This window comes from Oryctolagus cuniculus, chromosome 5, assembly GCF_964237555.1.
Source record: "Oryctolagus cuniculus chromosome 5, mOryCun1.1, whole genome shotgun sequence".
NCBI lineage: Eukaryota > Metazoa > Chordata > Mammalia > Lagomorpha > Leporidae > Oryctolagus > Oryctolagus cuniculus.
In genome coordinates this window covers 78,184,445-78,211,120 of record NC_091436.1, presented here as the reverse complement: position 1 = coordinate 78,211,120, position 26,676 = coordinate 78,184,445, and the positions used below count along the sequence as shown (strand labels likewise).

The 26,676-nt window shown below is 36.7% G+C and overlaps 1 long non-coding RNA gene across 2 annotated transcripts in view; it reads left to right on the top strand.

Moving 5' to 3' along the window:
- Window positions 1–26,676, top strand: part of LOC103349819 (uncharacterized) — a 43,130-nt gene that overhangs the window by 3,838 nt on the left and 12,616 nt on the right. The window contains exons 2-7 of one of the 2 annotated variants that reach the window (XR_007922879.2): window positions 70–159; window positions 10,285–10,398; window positions 12,437–12,560; window positions 16,836–16,935; window positions 21,732–21,868; window positions 26,267–26,488. This is a non-coding gene — a long non-coding RNA (uncharacterized lncRNA). The remainder of the gene's footprint in view (window positions 1–69; window positions 160–10,284; window positions 10,399–12,436; window positions 12,561–16,835; window positions 16,936–21,731; window positions 21,869–26,266; window positions 26,489–26,676) is intronic. The other variant, XR_011388966.1, reaches the window with a different exon arrangement.

Here is a 26,676-nt window from a genome sequence, read left to right as displayed (position 1 = left end):
TCTGAATCTAACTTTTTTCTTCTATGAAATAAGTAAATTGAATTAATAAATTTATGAATTTCCTTCTAGGTGTGACAATCTATTGTTCTATTCTGTTATGGAATATTAACAGAGTTACGTGGACCGTCAGATTTCCCATAATATGTTCTCAGCAACAAGGTACAATTTTTTCAGGATAATTTTCTCCTTGAAAGATACTCTCCACTTTGGCAACATTCATCATTTAAATTGACACCTGCAAGCTCAGTGCTCAATTAAAAATGATTAGAAGCACATTAGGAAAAAAATTACAGGGCTATATGTAGACATATTTGAAAAAATTAATCCTTTAAGACTGGATTAAGTCTACAGTGAAAATTCTTCCACTAGAATTGAAGCATTCATTGTACACTTTTCCCACTGGAATTAAAGTATTTTGTTGGCTGGGAGAACATCTTACTCATTTTTTTCTTTAGTGCCTCATAAAGAGTTTGCATGTAATACTTGTTGAATGACTGAATAAATAAATGAAAAGTTTACATAAATCATATATATGTGCATATAATATTTCTTGTTATTACTTAGAAATATACAGATATTGAGCTACTATTATGCTATCCCATAAATGAGAATTGAAAGTATAAATGACTCAAAAAGGTTGTAAAGTAGGTTAAAACTGCAATTAGTATCTCCTAAGCTCTTTTTAACATGAATTCCTTGGCCAAAGTCCCAGACACAAGTGTGTTCTGTCATATCTTCCTCCCTGAATTCATGGTTGACTTTACCCAATGGGGTATGCATGCATGCATGCGCATTTGTGTGTGTGTGTGTGTGTGTGTTCATGTGCACGTGTCATAAGCTGACCAGGAACATAAGCTTAATAATCAAGAATAAATTGGTAAATTTTATTTAAGTGCTTATTTATATTTAAAGGTTCTAAACAGCAGATAGTATGATTAGGTACTACAAAGAATTCAAAAAATTAGCAACTGGCTGTTCCACATCTACTGTTTTACTAGAACTCCTATTAACAAATATGTTAGTGGCTGAGGTTAATTCCTGCCACATCTGTTTTTGTGTAATCAGTTTTAACCTATGACTGGCTCCCACTTTACTGTCTGATTGCTATTTCCTTAGATTAATGCAAACAGCCTTGTTGTGTTTCTCTCTTTTTTAGATTTATGTATGTGTTTATTAGAAAGATTAAAACAGAGAGAGAGAGAGAGAGAGAGAGAGAGAGAGAGAGAGAGGTCTTTCATCTGATGCTTCAGTCCCCAAATGGCCACCAACAGCTAGGCTCAAGCCAGGAACTGGGAACCCCATCCACGTCTCCTACATGAATGGCAGGGACACAAGTACTTGAGCCCTCATTTGCTGTTTCCCAGGCATGTTAGCAGGAAGTTAGAACAAAGTGGATCCTCCATGGACTTGAACTAGCACTCTGAGTTGCAGGTTTCCCAAGCAGCTGTTTACCACACTGTGCCACAACTCCAGCCCCAACCCTCACTGCATTTTTCCCACTGTGTTTCTCACAGTGGAGTCAACACAAGCCTACTATGCTGCCTCTGTCAGTTCTTATAGACACTAGAGAGATTTCAGACAGTAAAATGGCCAGTACTATCAAAATATTCTTTGTGAATTTTTCTTTTCTCTTTTCAATTATAAGTGTATTTTTTAAGAATACTTATTTGTATTTACTCAAAAGGCACAGTTACAGAGAGAAAGAGAAAGAGAAAGAGAAAGAGAAAGAGAAAGAGAAAGAGAGAGAGAGAGAGAGAGAGAGAAAGATATCTTCCATCTACTGGTTTATTCCCCAAATGGTAGCAATGTCTAGGGCTGGGCCAGGTTGAAGCCAGGAACCAGGAGCTTCTTACAAGTCTCCCTCACTGGTGCAGGGTCCCTAGCACTTGGGCCATCTTCCACTGCTTTCCCAGGAATGTTAGCAAGGAGCTGGACTGGAAGAGAACCAGCTGGGTCTTGAAACAGTGCCCATACTGTATGCCAACATTGCAAGTGGTAGCTTTATCTGCTGTGCCACAAGGCTGGCGCTCTAAGTATATTTTAAATTAGACAAAAGTGATAGATAATTGCAAATCTCTCAAACCAATTAAAAATTGATAAACATCTTTGCAGTTTCTAAATGAGACTGTTAACAAAAGCATCTTCACCCATCGATTTGATATGGATTTTGAAAAATAGTTGAAGTCGATATTGATTCTTCCAATCCATGAGCATGGAAGCTTTTTCCATTTCTTGGTATCATCTTCTATTTCTTTCTTTACGGTTTTGTAATTTTCATCGTAGAGATATTGAACGTCCTTGGTTAAGTTTATTCCAAGGTATTTGATTGTTTTGTAGCTATTGTGAATGGGATTGATCTTAGAAGTTCTTCCTCAGCTGTGGCATTGTCTGTGTATACAAAGGCTGTTGATTTTTGTGCATTGATTTCATACCCTGCTACTTTGCCAAAATCTTCTATGAGTTCCAACAGTCTCTTAGTAGAGTTCTTTGGGTCCCCTAAATAAAGAATCATATCATCTGCAAAGAGGGATAGTTTGAGTTCTTCCTTCCCAATTTGTATCCCTTTAATTTCTTTTTCTTGCCTAATAGCTCTGGCTAGAACTTCCAGAACTATATTGAATAGCAGTGGTGAGAGTGGGCATCCCTGTCTCGTACCAGATCTCAGTGGAAATGCTTCCAACTTTTCCCCATTCAATAGGATGTTGGCTGTGGGTTTTTCATAGATTGCTTTGATTGTGTTGAGGAATGTTCCTTCCAAACCCAGTTTCCTTAGAGTTTTCATCATGAACGGGTGTTGTATTTTATCAAATGCTTTCTCTGCATCAATTGAGATAATCATATGGTTTTTCTTCTGCAGTCTGTTAATGTGGTGAATCACATTGATTGATTTGCGAATGTTGAACCATCCCTGCATACCAGGGATGAATCCCACTTGGTCTGGGTGAATGATCTTTCTGATGTGTTGTTGCATTCTATTGGCCAGAATTTTATTGAGGATTTTTGCATCTATGTTCATTAGGGATATTGGTCTGCAATTCTCTTTCAATGCTGCATCTTTTTCCAGCTTAGGAATTAAGGTGATGCTGGCTTCATAGAAAGAATTTGGGAGGACTCCCTCTTTTTTGATTGTTCTGAATAGTTTGAGAAGAAATGGAGTTAGTTCTTCTTTAAATGTCTGGTAGAATTCAGCAGTGAATCCATCTGGTCCTGGGCTTTTTTTTTTGTTGGGAGGGCCTTTATTACTGTATCAATTTCTGTCTCAGTTATGGGTCTGTTTAGGTTTTCGATGTCTTCCTGGTTCAATTTAGGCAGGTTGCATGTGTCCAGGAATCTATCCATTTCTGATAGGTTTCCCTTTTTGCTGGCACACAAGTCCTTGTAGTAATTTCTGATGATTCTTTTCATTTCTGTGGTGTCTGTTGTTACGTTACTTTTTCATCTCTGATTTTATTGATTTGTGTCTTTTCTCTTCTTTTTTTAGTTAGTTGGGCCAATGGGGTGTCAATTTTGTTTATTTTTTTCAAAAAACCAGCTCATCGTTTCGCTGATTTTTTGTAATGTTTTTTTTTTTTTTTTGATTCAATCCTGTTGATTTCTTCTCTGATTTTAATTATTTCTCTTCTCCTACTAGATTTGGGTCTGGTTTGCTGTAGGTTTTCTAGATCCTTGAAGTGAATTGAAAGCTCATCTATTTGGTGCCTTTCCAGTTTCTTGATGTAGGCACCTATTGATATAAACTTTCCTCTTAACACTGCTTTTCCTGCATCCCATAAGTTTTAGTATGTTGTGCTGTTATCCTCATTTACTTCCAGAAAATTTTTGATTTCTCTTTTAATTTCTACTATGACCCATTGTTCATTCAGGAGCATGTTGTTCAATCTCCATGTGTTTGCGTATGCTCTAGGGATTCCTGAGTTGCTAATTTCCAACTTCATTCCTTTATGGTCTGAGAAGCTGCATGGTATGATTCTAATTCTTTTGAATTTGCTGAGACTTGCTTTATGGCCTAGTATGTGGTCAATCCTAGAGAAGGTTCCATGTACTGCTGAGAAGAATGTAAAATCTTTAGCTGTAGGATTGAAAGTTCTGTATATATCTGTTAGATCCATTTGGGCTATAGCGTCGTTTAAATCTACTGTCTCCTTGTTGATCTTCTGTCCTGTTGATCTGTCTATTTCTGAGAGTGGAGTATTGAAGTCCCCCAGTACTATTGTATTGGGGTCTAAGTCTCCCTTTAAGTCCCTTAACAAATCTTTTAGATAACACTGGGAAAAATGTAGATCAGGTTTTCTATGCTCAAAAAAAGAGCAGTTTTAAAATGAGCATTATCTCATCTGTATTCTGTACCACTTTTTCAGCAGGAAGGAAAAAAATACTACAGTGAATCTAAGAGAAGATAAAAGGCCATGACTCAAAGGAGAAAAAAAATCTTGCTTATTAACTGAGCTTAAAAGTAAAAGAGAGAGAGAGAGAAGAAAATAGTCCCATGGATTTCTCTGGGTGGATATTTTTCATTTGTTTGAATTACATACATTGCATGGCCTCCAGTTTTAGTGTGGCAGATGTAATATTTAAATGAGAGAGGACTTGTGGGTTATGTAGTCAAAGAGGCTGGGTACCAGCAGAAAGACAGTTCCTAGGTTCTCATAGAAACTGAGGTCTTGCAATAATTAAATTTACCACAATGGAATCACTTAAACAGTCTGGAGATGTTTTGGTTATTTTGTCACATTTTTTAGCTTGTCTCCATATAAATATCACTTTAAATCTTTTCTTTGTTTCCTCTTTTGGGATTTCATCAATCAGTTATCTCTTTTTTATTTTATTTTGAAATTTTTAGGTTATATAAGTTTCATGTATTTCATTTATACAGATTTAGGGACATAGTGACACTTCCTCCTCACCCTCTCTCCCACCTATGCTCTAACACTTCTTCCTTCTCCTTCTCACTGTCTCTTAATGCTGAATTATCTCTCACATGTACTTAAACCCTAACCTAATTTCTGGTAATCTTCTTCTGCTTAGACTGAAGTTGCAGTTTCTTGACTACTTTCCTAGTTGCAATTGTAATCAATCAATGACTTAACAGGTTGCTGTGAAGATGTTGTATTCTTCAAATATTTTCTTTTTTAATTTTTTTACTTATATAGGTGAACAAATTTTATACAATTGATTCATATATACAGATTTAAGTGCTTAATGATACTTCCCACCCTAACTTCCCTCCTGCCCATGTCCTCACCTCCATTCCTTTCTTATTTTTTTTCTTTTAATGTTTACAATGAATCCTTTCAGTTTATTTTTTAAGACAGAATTACAGAGAGAGGTAAAGACAGAGAGAGGTCTTCCATCTGCTGATTCATTTCCCAGATGGCTGCAACAGCGGGAGCTGCACCAATCTGAAGCCAGGAGCCAGGAGCTTCTTCTGGGTCTCCCACATGGGTGCAGGGGTCCAAGGACTTGGGCCATCTTCTATTATTTTCCCAGGCCATAGCAGGAAGCTGGATCGGAAGAAGAGCAGCCTGGACTAGAACCAGTGCCCATATGGGATACCGGCACTTCAGGCCAGGGCTTTAACCCACTGAGCCACAGCGCCGACTCCTCAGTTTATTTTATAATCACAAACTTAACCTTCCACTAAATTAAGGCTTCAACAAGGAGTACATATATAGTAAAACCACTATTCCTTGAGAGTATAAACAAGGTCTGTAAACAATAATCAAATCTCAAAATGTCAATTTCTCATATACATTACATTTTTGCACTTAGTATATTAGCTACCACAAATCAGGGAAAATTTGTCTTTTTGAGACTGACTTATTTCACTAAGCATAATGGTTTACAGTTGCATCCATTTTGTAGCAAAAGGCGGGAATAGGATTTCATGCATTTTTATGGCTGTGTGGTATTCCATGGTACATACATACCACATATTTTAATTCATTGAATCATCAGTTGATCTCATCTGTGTTGATTCCTTAGCTTATGCTGTGAGTTGAGCTGCTACAAATATGGGGGTATAAATCATTCTTTCATATAATGATTTCATTTCCCTTGGGTAAATTCCCAGAAGTGGGATGTTAGGTCATACAGTAGATCTATTATTAGATTTCTGAGAATTCTTCATACTGTATCCATAGTGGTTAAACTAGTTTACAGTCCCACCAACAGTGCATTAGGGTACCTTTTTCCCACATCCTTACCATTATTTACTGTTTGCTGATTATTGGATGAGAGCCATTCTAACTGGGGTGAGGTAAAGCCTCATTGTGGTTCTGATTTGCATTTTCCTAATGGCTAGTGATACTGAGCTTTTTTCTTGCATCTGTTGGCCATTTAAATTTCATGCTTTGAAAAATATCTGTTCATGCCATTTGCCCGTTTCTTAACTGGATTATTTGTTTTATTCTTGTTGAATTTCTTGATCTCTGGCGATCCTGGGTACTAATCATTTATCAGTTGAATAGATTACAAATATTTTCTCCCATACTGTTTGCCTCTTCTCTTTATTGAGTGATTCCTTTGCAGGGCAGACGCTTCTCAGCTTGATGTAATTCCATTTGTCTATTTTGGTTTTGATTGCCTATGCTTCTGGGGTCTTTTCCAAGAAGTCTTTGCTCATGCCAATGTCTTGCAGTTTCCTCAATGTTTTCTTCTAGTAATTTGATGGTACAGTTCATAGATTTTCATTACATCATTTTCCAATTTCAGAAACTTCCAAAATTTTGAATGGCATGTCTGATCATGACCCAGATAAATAATATGTCATAAGGTCTTTCATTCTCTCTTTTTGAGAAAGATGCATCCTAAGCAAATTCTTTGATTTTTCACTGGTGCCAACCACAGCTTAAATTAAAGTACAGTTGAGAAGCAGAAAGAAGGAAGAAAATATATGACAAGAGATCATTCACTCATTGCCTAAAGATCTGAACCCCAATTTTTTCCCCTCTCTTTCTCCACCATTTGTCTCCTTGTCCTACTGTGCTTGTTGACAACCTACTTTCCAAAGAGCTTTGAAAGTTGAAGACTTGATGGTGTGTGAATGTCATGAAGAGAAAATACATTCCACACCAATGTAGTGCTGGATATAACCAGTCAAATATTTTCCCATTGCAAGGGCATCCATAATGTGTCAGCACTGATCAAATTGCTTAATTCTTATTTTAGGATGATTACAGGTCTAGCATTGTGGTGTAGTAGGTGAAACTGCCACCTACAATGCTGGTATCCCATATGGGCACTGGTTCACATCACAGCTGCTCCACTTCTGATCCACTTCTCTGCTAATGTGCCTGGGAAAGCAGCAGTATATGGGCCAAATACTTGTGTGTGGGAGACCAGGAAAAGGCTCCTGACTCCTAGTTTCAGCCTGGTACAATCCTGGCTGTAGTGCCCATCTGGAGAGTGAACCAGCACAGCAGATGGAATTTTCTCTCTCTTTCTCTTTCTCTCTCTCTGTCTCTCTCTCTCTCTCTCCTCCTCTCTCATTAGCTCTGATTTTCAAACAGTTAAATTTATCTTTAAAAAAATTAGGAAGATTTGTTATATGATAAATCATTTAATGTACTTCATCCCACACTCAACTTGAGGATCCTCATTCACGATGAAATCATCAGTTTTCCTACTCTATTCTTCATAATCCTATTCTTATTTCTCCCTTTCCTCAAACAATGGCTAAAATCAATCTCTAGCCGGGGTCTGCATGATAGTACAGCTGACCAAAACACATCCAGCAATGTTCATGTTCTATTCAGAGATGTATCACTAGGGACTTTGAATTCAGATGTGGTATCCAGCTGCTTCTATGATTAAATAATTGTCAAGAAAAGTCAACAGTACAACTCACCATGAGGTCCAAGTTGTTAAACTTATGATGTAAACAAGTGAATAAAGACATTTCAGAGACCATCATGGTACTAAGTATACATCTTAAGATTCAGAGGTAATTAATGTCAGCTATTCTTCACATCAAAATTGAAGAGATACTACACTAAAATGAAAGTTTATAGTGGGAAATAGGTACATGCCCCATTATACATGTCCACAATGTTGAGAAAATTTAAGAAACATCATCCTAAAATTGTCTTATAAATTCTTAAGGTAATGAGATATTTATTCAGTATCTATATGGAGAGAGATGGGGAAAATGTTTTGATACATTCAAGGTACTTGCCAGTCTTGATAGTTTTGCCTGGTCTTCAGAGGACTGCACTCAATCCCACATGCTCCCAGAAGAAAAAAAAAAAAGTCGTAGAGATATAGAACAAAGATAAGAAATAAATAATTGTGTCTTGTGTAGAAATGTTGCTGCAATGTTACTGAAATTCAAAAGGGATGAAAAGACTGAGTTAAAAGAAGTCTTGACAGCAGAGAAACAATAGAGAGTGAACAACAGACCAGAGAGTCAAGACTTACTGCCTCTATTCCTTCACTAGAATCTATAACAATCATTTTAAATTCTGTGTATTAGCAACTCTTGAGCAATTGTTATGTATTTATTTATTAATTTATAGCTATGGAAAGAGAGAGAAAGAGTGAGAGAGAGCTGCAATCCACTTGTTCATTCTTCAAATCCTCCCAACAGCCAGGAGGCTGTAGTAAGCCAAAGCCAGAGCCAAAATCTGAATATGGATCTTCAGTATGGGTGGCACTACCCAAGTACTTAACCTGTCACCTGTTACTTACTAATGTGTAAACCAGCATGAATCTTGAATCAGAAGTAGAGTCAGGACTTGAAACCAGACAATCCAAAAAGGGGTTGGGGTGTCCTAAGCAGCATTTTAACTGCTATGCTAAACACCTGCCTCATCGATAATCTTTAAATAATAAAAAGATGTCCTCCATTTTAATTTAATTTAATCATAATATGTGGATGTCCATATTAATCTATGAGTGTCCTTATTTATTTCTGAAAGATTCCCTGGTCTTTTTAATGTGTAACCAGGAATAAGAATCACTGATTGAAATCGAAAGAGCAAATGGCAATGTTGAAAGTTTCCTCAACTTGAGTGACTAGCACTATAAATTCCAGGGGGAAAAAGAAGCATTCTTTCTGCATAAGGAGATAACAGAGACATTTGCATTGGTATGATAGAGTTTGAGAATGACAGAACAATTAGATGTGTTGAGATGGACAGAATAATTAGTTGTTCAATCAGTTAAGAAAGTGATGCACAAATATTGTTGAACATCCTTAGACTTTATTAGAATTTTCTTTTTACTAAAATTTAGGGAGAAAAAGATGACAGAGATTCTTCTCTGTACTCAGAGAACCAGAAGTCTTAGAGTATATTTGAGGGCTAGAGAGCAAGTCCAGTATGCTTCACCTCTGAGGTTATCTTTTAATAATTAGATCCCAGAGGTGGGCATAGGCATATGCTGAGTCCTGCTCCAAGAGGATGTTAACCCATGGGTACATTACACTCTGATTAAATAACTAAATTTAAAGTCATTTCTTTAAAAGGGAAATCCATTAAAAGTATATGAGTATTTACCAAATAACTTGTGTGTTATAAAATAAGTTCAGCCAAATTTTTCCTTCTTTTCTATCAATTTCCATTCTACTTTGATTTTTTTTAACATTTTAATGTTATTTCCTTTTCCCAATCTGTCTTATCATGACCAACAATAAGAAATTAATTAGCTTGGCCCACTAATTGACTTCTTCATATTCCTACTTTTCACCTTAATATTCATTTAGCATACAAGTTGTCAGGGTATGCATTTATCAGGAATAATTCTAGGTAAATGAGTTCATTATTTTCAAATACATTGCCCAATTTTCTTTCAACTGCATGAATTGGCTATGTTGTAAGAGTTCCTATTTCCCTAAACTAACAAGCATTGGTTAAAGTCAAAGCATGTTTCCAATTAATGTTAACTGAACGTCATGGCTCCATCAAGTACCCAGATGTTCCTTTCTTACAACCAGAATTTCTCATTCTACTCTGTCATCGACTTATCTAAATCTCTATCACTATTCTTTGTCACTGTGTGAGTTTCTCGGTCCTTTCCTTGTTTTTAATAACATTGAAAATTTGGTGGAGTACTGGTCCTATATGTGTAAGTTGATGTAAGTGATGGTTTTCTAAGGATTTCATAGGAATTATTGGCTTCTGGGAAAAAAGACTATGGAAGTAAATTACTATTCTTATCACATTTCATTAAAGGTGCATGCTCTAAAGATGACTGATCACTGTTGACAATAAACTGGGTTATCTAGTTTAGACAGTATTTGTCAAGATTCTGTACTGTAAACTTACTTTTTCTCTCTTTCCATTAAAGGAAGTCAGAATGCAAATTCCATACTTAAGAGGTGGTGGAGAATTTTGTTCCATTTCTGGGGGACAGAATATTTGCATAAATTATTTGGAACTTTTCTGAACAAGGGAGTTTATGGTAGGTTTTTTTCCCTTAGGTTTAGTGAGGAATCCTTGAGATATGAAAATTATATATAATTAAGGTGTGCAATATGAAGATTTGATATACAGATAAATTACGAAATGATCACCATAATCAAGCTAATATATCTCTCAACTTATGTGCTTACCCATTTTAATGGTGAGAATATTTGAGATCGGTGCTCTTATCAAATATTAAATATATAATACATTATTATTAATTATATTCCCCATGCTCTACGTTTGATTTCTGGAACTGAAATGCAGTAGATTGGGTTTTGTTAGTGTGTGTGTATGTGTGTGTGTGTGTATGCTTAAGAAACAGAGAGAAAGAGAAAGAGTCCCCATCTGCTGACTCACTCCCCAAATGACTACAACAGGGGTTAAGCCTGCCTTGGCCAGAGCTGAAGCTGGGAATGAGGAAAGCAATCCAGGTCTCCCATATGCGTGCAAGAACTCAATTGATTGAGCCAATTCTGCTGCTTTGCAATGTCTACCTTAGCAGAAAGCTGGAATCTGGAGTCAGAGCCGGGACTAGAACTGCTCTGCTCTGATGTGGGATGTGGATCTCTTAACTGGCACAGAATCTTAACTGTTAGACTGCACACCCACCCCTGAGGACAGGTTTTTACTTGATATTCCTATATTCACTCATCCAGGTGAATTTTGTTTTCTGTTTCCCTAGTATAGACAACAAGATCATTTAAATGCAGATACTCATTTTCTGTTTAAATTTTTCCATGGCTATCCATTGATAGAAACATAAAATCTATATACTAAAATCAAGATAAAAACCATGTATTTCCTGCTACTATAAACCAGGGAATTTCACTTCCAGTTTACGTGACATCATCAAGTGCTTCAGGGCAGGTGGAGGCTTGGTTTTCACTCTAGGGCTTTTCAATTTATTAGTGAAACATGTCTTTGAAATAGTTTAGTACATATTATCTTTTTATTGCTATAAAATATGTATCCTCACATAGTTTTTTATAAAAGCTATCATCTCAATAATTGTTTACTTATTTATTATATTATTCATAAATATTCTGATTTTTTCAGTTGATTATTTGGAGTCAGTGATTGCCTTTTGATAATTCAGAAATACTTGGGTACTTGTTATAAACATTTCAATTCCCTCTCATTTTGATGTTTTCAGTAAAGTGTTTCCATGGTGCTGAAAAAATGTAATTACTTTATAATCAAGAAATGTATTTTAATGCTGTTTCAGACCTCCAGAGCAATTAAAACATCTAATCTGAAATATTCCCTAGATAAACTGTATTATAAAGTATCATCTGCATAGAAGTTATTAATTTCTCTTCATAACCTCTGACCTAATTCACCTATACTAAATTATATTCATTATTTACTTGAATAATTATAAAAGAATATTCTCAAATTAATTTCAAATATAGATTTCTTGCAATGTACTAATATATAAAGAAACGACAAAATTAGGACATTACTTAAAATTAGAAAATATATATGTAGGTATACATTTAATTTTGAAAATATTTCATTTCTAAATTAATATTTTTGCTTTATTCTCTTATTTTTAAAAATTAATTGCTATTTATTTAATTTTTAAATTATTTGAGAGGCAGAGGAACAGAGAGAGGGAGACAGAGACAGAGAGAGAGAGGTAGAGAGAAAACTGCCATCCACTGGTTCACCCTCCATAGGGCTACAACAGTTAGGGCTAGGGCGGTGGATGTTAGGAATCCAGATGTTCCAAGTTGCTGGCAGAGACCCAGACATCATCACTGCTACCTCATAAGGTGTACATTAGCTGGAAGCTGGGATCTGTAGCAGAGTCAGGACCCAAACCAGGCACTTCCACATGGGATGTGCTCATCCCAACTGATATCAGGTCAAACACCTGCCCCTATTTTAGATACAAACATAACAAGTGTAAAGTGTTCACGTAGCCATGTTTTGCCACAAAGTAAATATTTTATACAATAAGAAATAGTTATATTTTCTTGAGCCAAATACAACTTTCAGAAGATTGTCCTGCTGCTGGTCTCTCACCCCAGGAATGTCCAGCCAGCCAATGTGCTGGGAGATGAAGCGAAAGAAGCATATGTGCATCAGACTCTCTCAGTTTAACAGAAGCCCATGACCCAAAGGTAAATGGACCAGGCAAATCTGACAAAGAAGGTAAGGTAGATCCTGCATATAATAAACTTCAACAGGAAGGAACATGACCTCATTCTTAAAGTCTGTGAAATAGCAAATACTGGGTAGCCAAATGTAGGTAGACTATAAATATATAACAAACTATCAGATGTAGATAATATAATATATAGATACATATAACTTGGTCAGACTTTTCTACCCTCACTTTTTTGTGAAGGCAGAAAAATATAAGTACATTTCAAACATTTACATAAGGACCTGGTGTTGTGGTATAGTGGGTAAAGCCACTGCCTGCATCACAAGCACCCCACATGCCGGTTCATGTTCTCAATGCTGCACTTTCGGTCCATCTCTTTGCTATAGCCTGGGAACGCATCAGAAGATGGCCCAAGTGTTTGGCATCTGCTACCCATGGGAGAGACCTGGAAAAAGCTTTTGGATCCTGGCTTCACTGGCCCAATCCTCATAGATGACACCATCAGGATGGGAGATGGTCATCAGGACGCCATCAGTGGATGGGAGATCCTCTCTCTCTCTCTCTCTCTGTCCTTCCCTCTCTCTTTAACCCTGACTTTCAAACAAATAAATAAAAAAATAAATCTTAAGAAAAAATATTTAATTATAAATTGTATATATAGCCTTAACTTTTGAATTTCAAATTTCAAATGCTTTTCTGCATGAAACTCATCTTTTTTCTTTAATTTTTTTTTTTATTTTTTGACAGGCAGAGTGGACAGTGAGAGAGAGAGACAGAGAGAAAGGTCTTCCTTTGCCGTTGGTTCACCCTCCAATGACCGCCGTGGCCGGCGCGCTGTGGCTGGCGCACCGCGGTGATCCGATGGCAGGAGCCAAGAGCCAGGTGCTTTTCCTGGTCTCCCATGGGGTGCAGGGCCCAAGCACCTGGGCCATCCTCCACTGCACTCCCTGGCCACAGCAGAGAGCTGGCCTGGAAGAGGGGCAACCGGGACAGAATCCGGCGCCCCAACCGGGACTAGAACCCGGTGTGCCTGCGCCGCTAGGCGGAGGATTAGCCTAGTGAGCCGTGGCGCCGGCTGAAACTCATCTTTTTCTAAATCCTTTCTTACTCCACAGATTTTTCTAGATTCTTAGCATCTTTTCAAAATCCTTGCCATGTTTTCTGAATTGCTTGCTTTGGAAATTCTACTTTCTCAAGGCAGAAGCCCAAAAATTATACACATATTTACCCCTGTTTAGCATGGTGCAAAAGACCATGAATAAGCATTCCATCAATTGTGCTTGCTCAGATGAATCATTATTTAGCAGCAATACTACTGGGTAAATGCGCTCTGTGTAGGTCCACTTCATAGACAGGTGGTAAATTTGACATTGGATTCCTGGGATTGGCAGTAGTTGCTGTTTTAACTTCAGTAGACTGGTAACATTGTTGACAAGAGTTTTGATTGCAGTCAAATTAAGTTCTTGAAAGTAGAGTACAATAGAGGCAACAGCATCTCTAGCCCATTTTTAGCTCAGGTGGTTGCTGAAGTTTTAAGTCCACTGTTTTAGGAATTTAAACTTTTAGCCTCCCTTCTCACAATTCTCTGCACTTCTCTATATATGTCTAATGAACTCTTTCTGCATTTTTGAACCAAATATAGCTTCTGTTGCTTTCAACTGAGAGTTATATATAATACAGTACATAGAGAAAACCAATATTGCTAAGACTCAATAGTATTTGTGTATTTCAAAACTTTTGTGGGAAATGGGGGCCTTTAGCCTAGTGGTTCAGACATACCCACTCCATACTAGAGTACCTGGGTGCAGTGGCTCCTTACTCCAGTTTCCTATTTATGCAGACAAGGGGAGGCAGCCATGATGCCTTGAGTATTTCGGTCCATGCCACCCTTGTGGGAGACCTGGAAGGACTCCTGGCTTCTGGCTTCAGGCTGGTCAAGTCTCAGCTATTGCACACTTTTGGGAATGGTTAGTGGTGGGCAGCAATGTGGCACAGCAGGTTAAACAGTAACCTGCAATGAAAACACATCCCATAGCAGAGCTCTGGTTTGAGTCCTAGCTGCTATGTTTCCAATCCAGTTCCCTGCTAATACATCCGGGGAAGTAGCAGAAAATGACTCCAGCACCTAGGCCCCTGCCACTCATCTGGGAGACCTGGATCCAGGTCCTAGGAATTGGCTTCAACCTGGCCCAGCCATGGAAGTTGCAGCCATTTGGGGAGTGAACCAGTGGATGGATAAACTCTCTCTCTTTCTCTCTCTCTTGTTCTACCTTTCAAATAAATAAATTAATTTTAAAAAGAAAACTTCTAGGAAGTAAACCGTGAAAATCTTATATGGGTGGAAGATTTCTGTCTCTCTCACTGCCTCACTAACTTTCAAATAAATTTTTTTATTTTATTTATTTATTTATTGACAGGCAGAGTGGACAGTGAGAGAGAGAGACAGAGAGAAAGTTCTTCCTTTGCCATTGGTTCACCCTCCAATGGCTGCCACGGCCGGTGCGCTGTGGCTGGCGCACCGCGCTGATCCGATGGAAGGAGCCAAGTACTTATCCTGGTCTCTGATGGGGTGCAGGGCCCAAGGACTTGGGCCATCCTCCACTGCACTCCCTGGCCACAGCAGAGAGCTGGCCTGGAAGAGGGGCAACCGGGACAGAATCTGGTGCCCCGACCGGGACTAGAACCCAGTGTGCTGGCGCCGCAAGGCGGAGGAGTAGCCTAGTGAGCTGCAGTGCCTGCATTCAAATAAATTTAAAAATAATTTAATTTAAAAATAAAAGTGCATTAGAAAGACAAATTTAATTTGGTGCAAAAATTTTCATACAAGGAAGAGGTTTCTAAACACACAATTATTCTTAGGTGTTTAAATTTAACTGAAAAGTGATCCCTGTTAGGAATTTGGAAAACATTATGGTGAGTGAAATAAGCCAATCCCAAAGGGACAAATACCACTTGTTCTCCCTGATAGGTGACAACTAACTGAGCACCAAAAAGGAAACCTGTTAATGTGAAATGAACACTAGGAGAAACGGTGACTTGATCAGCCCTCGCCCTGATTGTTGATGAACAACTTAATATGTCATCCCTCTTAGTATTTTTTGTTTGTTTGTTCTACTTAATACTTTTGGTTGAATACTGTAATCAATACACAGTTATTCTTAAGTGCTGAAACTTAACTGAAAAGTGATCACTGTTAAATGTAAGAGTGGGAATAAGAGAGGGAAGAGATGTGCAATTCGGGACATGCTCAAGCTGACTTACCTCAAACGGTAGAGTTGGAAACATACCAGGGGATTCCAATTCAATCCCATCAAGGTGGCATGTACCAATGGCATCTCACTAGTCCCAGTGATCAATTTCTGTTCACAATTGATCATAATGATAGGACTAAGAACCAAAGGGATCACATAAACAAGACTAGTGTCTGCAAATACTAGCTGATAGAATCAAAAAGGGAGAGAATGATCCAACATGGGAAGTGAGATACACAGCAGACCCATAGAATGGCAGATGTCCTAAACAGCACTCTGGCCTCAGAATCAGCCCTTAAGGCATGCGGATCTGGCTGAAAAGCCCATGAGAGTATTTCAGGCATGGAAAGCCAAGACACTCTGGGGGAAAAAAAAAAAAAAAAAAAAAAAAAAAAAAAAAAAAAAAAAAACCTAAATGAAAGATCTCTGTGAGTGAGATCCCAGTGGAAAGAATGGGTCATCAGAGAAGGAGGTGCCTTTCTCTGAAGGGAGGAGAGAACTTCCACTTTGACCATGGCCTTGTCTGAATATGATCAGAGTCGGTGAACTCAAAAGGCTTCCATAGCCTTGGCAGCTCATGACAAGAGCCTAGGGAGATTACTGACGCCATAAACAAGAGTGTCAATTTGTTAAGTCAACAACAGGAGTCACTGTGCACTTACTCCTCATGTAGGATCTTTGTCCTTAGTGTGCTGTACATTGAGATTTGATGCTATAACTAGTATTCAAACAGTATTTTTCACTTTATGTTTCTGTGTGGGAGCAAACTGTTGAAATCTTTACTTAATGCATGCTAAACTGATCTTCTATATATAAAGAGAATCGAAAATGAATCTTGATGTGAATGGAAGGGGAGAGGGAGTGGGAAAGGGGAGGGTTGCGGGTGGGAGGTTCATTATGGGGGGGAAGCCATTGTAATCCATAAGGTGTACTTTGGAAATTTATATTCATTAAATAAAAATTAAAAAAATGTTCATGGGAGATATGCACTTTGGAAAAAATATGGATGAATTTAAAAATGGTTTTTCACAAAACAGTAACATATCCTTTAATTTTTATTTTCCCAAGAATCTTTTGAACTATATTCATAATGATGATGAAAAACACAAACAAAGACAAAGACAAAAACATTGCACCTGGAGTAGCATATTAAGTCTTTCCTTATGTTGTGAGTAGAAAAGAGATTTTTCTATATTTTTATTTAATATGTGAATAGACATAATATTAAGATACCATTAATCTAAAAATACTTTTTCTTCCCAATGAATTACAGTGAGATTTAGAAGTGCATCTCTTAAGCTGCCTGATCATGACGAATAACTCCAGCTTCTCCCCTGTCTGCTGTGTGATCTTGTGATGCCATCTAACTCTCTCAATCTTTCTTCTTCTGAAGACTTCTGTGTAACAGTACTCACATAATGTCGTTGTTCAGAGGACGAAATGGGTTATCAGGTTTAAAGGACTTAATTTCTGACACTTGGAAACCTTTGTTACCTGATTGTGTGTTAGCTAATTTTATTGATGCTGCTATTGATGTCTATAGAAATTCATTAAAATATGGATTCTAGGGCTTCAAACTAGGCCAACTAAGTCAGAAATTCCAAGGGTGACATTTAAATATTTATATTTACAATAATTATATGTAATGATTGATTTTAGAACACTGCTAGGGTTAAGAATCACTGAACCATAAATATCTGGGGTCGTTATTAATGTTAGCCAAGTGATAGAAGGTCTGTTATTTTCACACCTCAGAAAAGCACACATTAGCATGTCAAGTTGAATAGGAAAAATTAACTATAGTAAAGATACAGAAACAGCCTGATGTAATGGAAAGTTCCCTAAAAAGAGAAAGAAAAAAATAAAAAGAAAAGATGAGGAAACATGTCCTCAATTCTGGCTCTCACAAAATCCCTCTCATTGAACTTGGATCCCACACATCATCTATTAGCCTTTCAATTTCCTGAAACAAGGAAATTGTGACTGGGTGTCCCATAGGTTTCCTCTTAGGGAGATATTGATTGATTGAAGGATTTGGAAGGATATCTATCATAGATCTATCTATCATCTATAATTAACCTATATGATAATGTTTATCTATTATCTGTATATCTATATATGAAGGATATAATATTTGGAAGGATGAGGGATTCAAGAATTAGAAAGACCTCATTAGGCAGGTGCCGTGGCTCAACAGGCTAATCCTCCTCCTCCGGCGCCGGCACACCGGGTTCTAGGCTCTGCACCCACGTGGGAGACCAGGAGAAGCACCTGGCTCCTGGTGCGCCAGCCGCAGTGTGCCAGCTGCAGCAGCCATTGTGGGGTGAACCAACTGAAAAGGAAGACCTTTCTTTCTGTCTCTCTCTCTCACTGTCCACTCTGCCTGTAAAAAAAAAAAAAAAAAAAAAAAAAAAAAAAAAAAAAAAAAAAAAAAACTCATTAAACCATTTATTAGAGTTTTAACTTGAGTCAAGAATCTCTTTTTAAGACACAGTAATTTGAGATTTACATAGAATAATGTAGATAAGATATTTAGGGCCAGTGCTGAGGTGTAGCAGGTAAAGCCACTGCCTGCAGTGCCGTCATCCTAGATGGGGACTGGTTCCAGTCACGGCTGCTCCACTTCTGACTCAGCTATCTGCTGTGGCCTGGGAAAGCAGTGGAGGATGGCCCAAGTCCTTGGGATTCTGCACCCGGGTGGGGGACCCAGAAGAAGCTCCTGGATCCTGGTTTCAGATCACCACAGCTCCAGCCATTGCATCCATCAGGGCAGTGAACCAGAGGATGGAAGACCTCTCTCTCTCTCTGCCTCTGTCTCTCTGTAACTCTGCCCTTCAAATAAATAAATGAATCTTTTTTAAAAAAAAAAGATATCTGACCAATAATCAAAACTTAACAAATATGAATATCCTTTAATTTCTATAATTTCATGATTATCTAAATTATAATAAACCCCATGCAGGATTAAATCACTCTCTGGGTATTTAGTCCTGTATGATATCTAAAAAGAGTTCATGACAATAATAGAAATTCAGACATATGACAAAAATTAAGAAAAAGCACTTTAAAATGTATTTAAATCTTGAGGTAAGGAAAACGTTAAACAAAAATACATTGTAACAGATGATTTGCAAATTTTCTTCTTCTGTTATACATTAAGTGATACTGAATACTTTCATTCTCTACCTGATATCTTGGTTTATTTTATGCCACTTTAAAAATGATTGTTTTTATAGAATTGGATGATATGATAGCTAACCACAAGAAAACACTAAAAGGTCAAAGGCAGTAAAGTACGTTTTTTTCCAAACAGAAGTAAAAATGACTTTACCCTTTTGCAATGTTTCACTTTCATGCTTTTTATATTGGCTCGGTCAGGAAATACATCTCATTCACATTGATCATTATAGCACATGCCATCAGGATAGACACAGCATAGTGTTCACAAATAAATCAACTAGACACCAATGAACATCAAGAAGTAATACTCTGAGTTCTCCACAGTCTGTAACCCATATATTTCTGTCAGCTTGAAGGAAAATGTATAGACAATAAGTCAACATTAATACAGCAGTATTTTTAAGATAACTATGATTATTATGTGAGTATAATACTTTCAGCAGATAATGCTTTTAAAAGATAATTTTCTAACTTAGTATCTTAAAGGTTTATGTACTCTCTTTCCTCTGTATATGCAGTTCTCATTTTTTTCTCTTTATTTATTAATGTTCTTATCTATGGTGTTTACTTTTGCTTTTTACAGATTGTAATTCTTTGCATTGTTTCTAACAGTTCTTAAATTGGGTTAGCCTGAATTCATATGTACTTGCAAAATCTGTTCTTGATTCTTTATCTTTTATTATTAAGAAAAATCGTCTGTGCCCTATTGTTCATGTTTTTTTTTTCAATCCTTCATTCTTCAAGGTCAAATGTTTAAGCATTGAAAGAATCAGTTATTTAGAAATCAAATTTTCCTTTCTAAGGTTTTCTTTCATTTTGTGTAGGTATTTATTCACTCTCCAGAGAACCTGCCTGTTGAAATCAGTAATACAAATCTCTAAAACATTAGAAACTTCTGCAATACACAGGGACCATTTGATTTTCTGTGCAGTTTTAAGATATGTGAAACAATTATTTGACCAGAAATAATTATTTGTCTATTATTACTTTAGAGCTAATTAGATAAAGATATGAAAATAGATTAAAATTATGAATTCCCACACAAATAAATTATTCTGTGGTTATGGTTCATTCTACCCATGACATTCTGGACTATATAACTCAACATGGATCTCCCCAAAAGTGGAACACATCTAAGAGAAGATGAAATTTTATCTGGCCCTTGGAGAATGTGAAAAGATTCATATCATCAAGTAATTACTAATTGGAATGCTAGAGGGTTTATATTTTTAGAATTCTCTTTCCCCATCTACACTCTGGGTCCTAACTCATGCTACTCTTCTGAGAGTCACTCGATAGGTTTTATCTTCCGTGAAATTTTCCATCTCTTCCTGCTGCGTTCACTCACCCCACACCCTGTATTGGTATCTTCTATAGCATTTCACACACTGAACTTGCAACATTGGACTCTTTAAGATATTCCAACTAAATTGTAAGTTACATGAGGACTATATTTGGGTTTTATTAATGTTAGTGCCATTGCTAATGCCATGGTTTTAATCTCTTGTTAAATAATGTTTACATTAGGTTTATGAATCTCTAAGAAATTATAAAAATGCAAGATACACTGCAATATTTCTATCTAGCAGTTTCAAATCATGCTCCTCAGTGTCTTACTGGTTCTTTAGATGTCCCTGGGGTTAGTGTTGGTTCCTCCACCAAGATAGAGTCTTTCTGCCTCAGCAGTAGGCTCCTTCATCCACCCTTGCTGTACTACTCTAAATCACTTTATTTCCATAGTTTGTTTTGCTGTTATTCAAATGAAACATGTTTCTCTGTGTCTGGAAGACCTATTTCCATATACTTGTAGAGGTTTTAGCAACAAACTAATATCTACTTATCTCAGTATTTCCAAGAGTACTGTTCAAATTTAATTCAGAATTGAATGTTTCTTAATTTTTTGAATACTTATTTTTATCTTCAGTAGTGGATTCCAATTGTGGAAATCAAATAGATCCTATCTTTCCTCATATAGCTCTCCTAGCATGCCTTTATGTGGACTTCCAATGAGATATACTCTCAGATCATTCAGTTTCTCTGTTTTGAGAAAGACCAAAGGACAATATGAGATATTTTACAAAAAAATCAACCTTGCTTCCATTTTGCATAAGTTATTTTGAAGTATCAACTATGGACACAATTTCCAGGATATTAATATATTCGTTATGGTCTTTTCAAAGCTTTTTTTCTTATCTTTGTGTTAATCCAGAGAATATGAGCTGAATTTTGTGAAGAGATTGTATTTCATTAAGTAAACATGCTAAATGAGCACAAATTAGAAGATCCAGTAAAATACTTTTTGTGTATAATAGAAGATTATGCTTTTGGGTTTCTTCCCCAAACTTCCCTATACATCACATTGATACCAGCTAGATGAGTTTTCTGACCCTTAATGGTTACTTTCATCTAGGCTTTTTGAATGAACACAAATAGCTCTTATAAAACACGCGAATACAAAAATTGAATTAGAAGAGCTAATGCATGATAATTAGGATTTAACGAACATTAAGATCTAACAAGTGCAATCTATAGAAAAAAGTTGACGAGCACTCATGTTCATAAAATTAACTACAGAGAAATAATAAGAGACTCTAATTCTACAGCTGTTTGTGAGAGATATGCTTCAAGAGTTTCAGTAACTGTGGAAACATTGTTTAAAACATCAAAATCATATATTAATTATTACTACTAGTTATGCTACCAAAGCAAGAAACATATTGTTGAGTTCTTCATTGATTTATGAGATGAATTTGGCTCAATATCTTATTTTTTTTTTTATTTTAGAGGAAAGGATTAAAAATGGTTGTGAGAAATTTGCATGAAAACACACATGCCTAACCAAAAGGGTGATCTTTCTTACCCTCAGAATTGACCAAAAATGTGGATAACATTTCAATTCTCCATTTATGAAGATAAGCAAGGTAAGCCATGTTGTTTGGGGAAATAATTTTCATTGGATAAAATGTGTTTCTAAATGTTAAATGAGGTCACTACACAACTCAGGAAAAAAAACTGGACTACCTCAAGACCATGTGAATTTTTAATTTGGCAATTGAACTAAACATTTAAGCCATAATTAAATTACTGCTCTAAGATAACAAGAATGGTGATTATACAGGCTGTCACAAAGTGCAAACCATAGTGGAATGAGAAGTCTTGCTGAATGTCAGACCGACCTACTGATGTGAGGCATTTAATACATTAGTTTTCATGTGAGAAGTTTAAATAGTGAAGGACAAAATCCTCTCAAACACATCGAGTTATTTATTTTAAAAAGACCCACCCTGTACATCATCAGAGAGTTACAATTAAAATTACCTCTAAAACATTTGATAAAATCGATACATGGCATAGAAAGATCATGAAGTCTAAAATCCAAAACGAGGCCCTCCCTAATGTGTCAAGTATTTCATGATTTTAACACAAACCCCTCTGTCATACCAACCACTTTGTTTTCATGTTCAGCTTTCCTGTGCAAAGAGTCACACATATCTCTAATGTTGTCTCTTCTCTGAGACATGTTGGTGTGATCTATGAAAAGTGCTGCATTTGTGTGTAGTGCCTTATAGCTCTGAACTCTGTTTCTGCCAGCCTGCTACTAACTAGAATGTGCCTCTAACTAGCTGTCATCCTTTGGCATATTACTTAATCTCTCCTGAATTCAGTTTCCTCTCTGTAGAAGTATAGGGTTAGACTGGCTGACTTTTAAAGCATAGGATATTTACCCTTTGAAATTATTTGATTCTTTGCCAGCAGAGTCCAACTAGATGTTACTTTCTTGGGGGAATTTTGATGACAGATGGCCTCTACCTTTTATCTACTCTGCAACACCAGAGAGGCTTATACTAGTCTCTCTCCATCCTGTTATGTATAGGAATCACAGCCTTTCATAGGTACTTACCAGAAAGCCTCTAGTCAGGGATTCTTCTGTTTTGCTTTCCAAGAATTCAAGGAATCTGAAATCCACAGACAAAAATGACCCCTTTTAACTCAGTTTTTCTTGTTAGCATTTACTGGAGCCAAATAAATACAACTCAAATGCTAGCAGCCTGGGTCCTACCCTGGCTTGATGGCAGTTTTGCCTTATCAGAAAGCACCCAGAATGAGCTTCCTGCATGATCGCTTTGCTTTTTCAATTCCCCACCTGCTTCTTAGGACATGTGTAAAATTCATTTTGCTTCTGCTATCTCCAGTTTTAGCTTTTTCTCATTTCCCATTTTTAAGCTCATGGAATTTTAAAGTAGCCAATCCTTTTCTTTAATGAATATTTTAAAATAATTTGAATATTCAAAATATAGCAAAATAGTTGAAAGAAAAGTTTTTTACATAAAAACAAGAACATGTTTCACAGACTTCACACTTGTTCCTTTTTTTACTTGCTCTAGTCTAAAATGACTTTTGGGTATAGACATAAACCTAGCTACCAGCTGTCCAGATTTCTTTTTCTAAATTGTCTAAATTGAATTGTTGTTTGGTGTCATGAGCCTAACTGCTGATAATATGTAGATTTCCACAAAATTAATTTTTAAAATATCTTCTTAAGAGATTAGAAGTTAGTGTCACATTGAAAAAGTTCAACATGTCCCAAGAAATAACATATATAACAAATTGGTCTAAATCCAGATAAGACACAGAAATCACACAGTAATTTCGAGAAAGCTTAAAAGAAAGAATTATTAAACTATGCTAGGAGCACAGAACTGAATTAATACAACATATTTCTAATGCATATTCTTTGAAAAAGCTGTTTCTAAGTTAACCTTTGGCTGGCTAGTGGGAATTTGAATTTCGGAAGGATTTCCATCATTACCTGATCAGAATGGCTCAGCGTGCCTAAGCTATGTATGTAAATAATATGCTTAGTGCTGACACATGATTTCTTTCTGGACATCTGGAATTTTGATAAGTACTCAGCAGACAAAGTCTATGTGACCAGCCTCTGGTGAAACCCTGGCAGCTGAGTTTCTAATGAGCTCACCTAATGGGTGATACCTCCCATTGGGTGATTTTTTTAAAGATTTATTTCTTTACTTGAATAGAGAGAATCGAATCTTCCAACAGCTGGTTCACTCCCCAAATGGCTGCAGTGGCTGCAATGGCCGGGGCTGGGCTGATCCAAAGCCAGGGCGCCAAGAGTTTCTTCTGTGTCTCTCACATGGGTATAGAGGCCCAAGCATTTGGGCTATCTTCTATCTTCTGCTGCTTTCCAGGCACATTAGTAGGGAGCAGGATCGGAAGTGGAGCAGCCAGAACTCAAACCGGTGCCCATTCGGGATGCTGGTGCCACAGGCTTTACTTGCCACACCATGGTATTGGTGCCACTGGTTGATACTTTTCGATAAGGAAGAATCGGTTGCTATCTGACTCAGTCTGAAGAATCATGTTACTTTGAGCCTGGTTCAGTGCACCTTTTTTCTTTTGTTGATTTTCCTTTTCTTATAATTAATTCTTGCTATGGTACATCCTTTTGCTTAGGGAATACTTCTGTGTAATCACAGAAACTAGACATGATCTTGGGGATCTGTGATATAGAGTTTCTGTAAAAATGTGAGAGGAAGTTTGTAGGACACCAGAGTGGAGAGAAAGTACTTCAGAAAGGACAAATTTAGAAGGAAAGCCCCATCACCAAGGGAACTCTGATCTTATTGAAAATTATAGTTGCAGCATAATGAGTGCCAGGCCATTTACTGGGTTGCTCAGGCTAGCTCTGGATCAGATCTGCTGCGCAAGGAGGAAACTGGCTTCTAGATCATGGGCAAGACAAACTTGGTGAGTACACACACCAAGCCAGCAAGCCACTATCTGTAGGAAGCTAAGAGCCCTCATTCTATACTGGGAAGGCTGAGAAAGACAACCCTGTAAGACACACTCAAGCTAAGGCTGACGTGTGGCCATACAGAAAATTTATGTACTGTGAGATTGTGTGCAATCTAGATTGTGCAGTGCAGGTATCAAGAGGGCCAGGGCAAGGTAATTTCAGGGATGTGACCATTGGCTGCAAGGTAACTGATGAACCACACACTTGCAGTTGAATGTTCAACATGAACTTTGCTGGCAATCCATGCAGCAATAACAATACACAGCAAAAACAGCACTTAGTCTTAGAAAAATAAGCCCCTGCTTTCTTCCCCTTTACTGACAATGTTTAGCCTCAAATTCGCTGTAAAAGAGAAAGGCTGAAATAGTCCAGCTAGTTATCTTAAATGAGAGACTGGTGAGTGAATTTAGTTTTGAGAGAAAATGAATTCATTACTGTTTGACATTTTCAGGAAAAACATATAAGAGACACTAAATAAATTCCTTCTCTTTTGAGCAATTTTAATAGCTCTGATATAAATAAAAAATACACCTTATTTTGGCTATCACTCTGAAATGAATGCAAAATAATATATGCATATATATGTTTGTTTTTCTATTAGAACCAGGTATAAGACCAGAGTGTTTACTTTTTATTGACATCTTCAGTATTCTCTCAAACTTAACTGTGTATATCCTTTTCTTCCCCAAAATGATTACTAGATTTCAGAATAATAAATATACAAGTAATTGATATTACAAAGTTGTCAAAAAGTCACCAGCTTCCTTCTTCACTGTTTGGAACAAACTAGTACTTACTTAATGTACAACACAATTAATTTGGGGTAAAATAGGAAAAAATGCACTCCATAGTTTTTTAGCTGCATTTTGTTTGTTCACATTCACATTTCATTTAATTGATGCAATAAAATAAAATACTTTCCTCAGTACTTTTCCACTATTATGTTCTTCCAGGCTACATGGAATATTTAAATTAGAAAAAGTGATATTTAATTTCTCTTTCTTTATCATGAAAATTTTCCTGTTCTTATTAGGTTGGTGAGGTTGGCGAATTTACTTCTTAACAGAACTTACATTTTCAACTTAAATTGCTTTGTAGTACAACCTAATACACCATGCAATGGTGTTTTAAATGTATTTGTGTCAAATCTAATTATGAAGTCTTGATTTGTGTAATGTGAAAGAAATTATTTTCACTTTCTCTACCATGCAAACAGATCAATTTTCTCATTAGCCCTTCTCTTACATTCTGATTGCTTTAAAGTTATGTGTATTTTTTATATTGCTTTATTTCCTAGTCAAATTTGGTCCTTACCTCATGTGTGATACTTTGATTACATTTTAGGAGAGCTTATTTTTCTTGAAAGGTGAACTATATAAAGCTGTAATAGTGGAATATTTTCCCTTGTTGCATTTACAAATAATTATTTATATTGTGACATGATAGTATTTCTACATTTTCTAACAGATTATTTCTTTCTCCTTTTCCTTTGTGTCATCAGAATTTAGAAAAGAACAAATAAGTAGGAAAGCCACAAAGTAGGTGACAAATGAAGATGAAGAGGGAGTGGAAAGTGTAACTCATTTTAGGAACAAAGCTGTGGATTAAAGACTCTAAGGAGACTTCTTCAGGCTCTATGCTCTGACAAAAGGAGTTCTGCGTTGGTGCATAATTTTCTCACAGATCTTTGGTTCTTTGATGTGTCTGATGCACAAATAAAAATGTGAGTTGAAAGTTTGCAGAGTGGAGTTTGTGTGTTTACAGAAGGGGCTATAAAGTGAATGTGCTGATGTCTGTGAAGTCAAACTTGCTTTAGATAATGAGTGCTATTAGGAAGATGTACTCAGAAAAGGGGCTTTCAGAATCCCACATGCTTCTGTCACTGTCAGGTTTTGTTTATGGTAAGCCTGC